Raw genomic sequence first — 2,179 nt, 5'->3', positions numbered from 1 at the left:
ACCCTTTTACTCTAAGAGTAACGGGTACAAAAATATCAACTTGTTTGGTTGAAAACTGTGGGAATGGTTGATCAACCAATTTTGCATTTTTCGAGAGTCCTGGGAGTCCTTAGGGGCCGAGTTTTAAAAAAGCCTTTCTTATTGCACACCTCCTCTAGCACACGATTCAGACCCAACATGACGCAAATCGACATCTACTCTTTTATAGTAATACCCGATTGCCTTTCTGAAAATTAATGCCGGATATGAATAATTTTAAAAATGTCTGATTTTGTGGCAATACACACTATTAATTTTACAACATTCAACCATAATGATTTAACCATTTAAAGTTATTTGAATTATAAAGTTTAAATTTAACGTATAAATTCTAAGTGACCATGCCATCTTATCCAAACAAATCCCAAAAATATCATAAATATTTGTCCCTTTCTGAGCCTCTAATGAATGCTCTAATGAATGAGCCGAACAATGTAGTGGAATAACCGCATAAGGCACACGGGCACATTTGTTTTTGCTTTGGCACTTAGCATACCGAGCGGCACTTGCCATACTTTCCTAAGCCATACGCAAGTTCCTCTTTGTGTCGCTGTCTGTAACGAGCCAAGCCAACAACAATTCCGTTGAACTTTTTATACTCTTACAGAGGGTATTTTAATTTCAGTCAGATGTTTGCAACGCAGTGAAGGAGACGTTTCCGACCACATAAAGTATTCTTGATCGGCATCAATAGCCGAGTCCATCTAGCCATGTCCGTCTGTCCGTATGACAGTCTGTCCGTTTCTATGCGAACTAGTCCCTCAGTTTTAAAGCTATCACGATACAACTTCCCCAAAAGTCTTCTTTTTATTGCAGGTGTACATATGTCGATCGGACCAGTATATCTTATGGCTCCCATAGGAATAATCAAAAAAATAATAGAAAAACTATTGTAACTTTGTAGAAAGTAGGCGTTTTGATTTTTGACAATGTAAAAACCACATTTTAAGTAGGCATAACTGCAAGGGTATATAAACTTCGGCTGGCCGAAGTTAACTTCCTTTCTTTTTTTTTTGTCTCAACTCATGACTGTGTGTGAGTCGTTACTCGTTTTGTAAATGCGCTGGCAGAATGCAGTTTTGAGCACCCCTGCACTAAAGCATTCATTAGAGGCTTAGAAAGGGGCAAATATATATTCATTTACTGGGATTTGTTTGGATAATATGAAAGGGTAACTTAGAATTTAATAATTTAAATTACTTTAACTTGTTAAATCATTAAGGTTCAAAGTAGTAAAATTGATGGCGTCGCATTTGCATTTACCGTTCAATGCGCCCCAACTCCCATACAAATTGTAGGTGACGGAGCCAAGAAGAGGGTGGAAAATTATCGCGTTTCAGGGCTGCGAAGTCAACTTTGTGGTATTTTTCAGCAGTATTAACCAGGCATGATTATTTTTCTGGACCCAAAACTGATAAAAAGCTGGTAAGAGGCGGGAAAAATTGAAACCATTTATTGTTCATATTGAATTATTTACAGATTTCTATTGAACTTTATTTCGTATAGTTTTGGTATTTGATATGAAAAATGATCTGGCAATAGTTCAGTATTTCGAGGATGACCCAAGAGCATAAGGCGCAGTAGCAGTACGTTTATCAATTGGAATGGCTCGGCTAAATAGGATCATAAGCGACCTATAGTTCGTTGCAGTGCAGGCACACCCTCCCCTGATCTTGACGCTTGACTTTGAGCACAGGTACAAAATGTGCTTCGACCATTGATTTCCATTTCATATCCATGTGACACACATTGACAGGCGAAGACGGAAAGCCGGATGAATTACCTCCTGATTTTCTTACTTCCAGCGGCTGCTACCCCTTATCTGATTTTACTTTGCTGGTGGTGCTGCTGGCCGCGAAGAACTGCTGGAAATGGCTCCTCTCCCTCTTTTCAAGAGGTTTCTCCATACAAGCGGAAGGGACAAAACCTCATTCACCCCTTACATTTCTTCCATCTCTGGTTTCAAAATACACGGGGGTGACACAAAAAGTAAGGGGGAGATGAGGTTTCTATCTGGATCTCTGGCAGAAGAATGCAGGACTTTTTCGACTTCCCGCATTATAGATTTTCCACACGTACCCAGTTATGGTTTTCCTCCACTTGCATTAATGGCGAAAATATCTGTGATACTAACCTTTGT

The 2,179-nt window shown here is 39.3% G+C and overlaps 1 long non-coding RNA gene across 1 annotated transcript; it reads left to right on the top strand.

The window, feature by feature from the left end:
• Positions 1–1,293: 1,293 nt before the first annotated feature.
• LOC138914816 (uncharacterized) lies at positions 1,294–2,179 on the top strand. Its single transcript, XR_011420627.1, has 3 exons — positions 1,294–1,464; positions 1,519–1,735; positions 1,845–2,179. It is a non-coding gene; the product is annotated as an uncharacterized lncRNA (long non-coding RNA).

Source organism: Drosophila takahashii, chromosome 2L (assembly GCF_030179915.1).
Source record: "Drosophila takahashii strain IR98-3 E-12201 chromosome 2L, DtakHiC1v2, whole genome shotgun sequence".
Lineage (NCBI taxonomy): Eukaryota > Metazoa > Arthropoda > Insecta > Diptera > Drosophilidae > Drosophila > Drosophila takahashii.
This window is presented reverse-complemented; position numbering and strand designations above follow the sequence as displayed.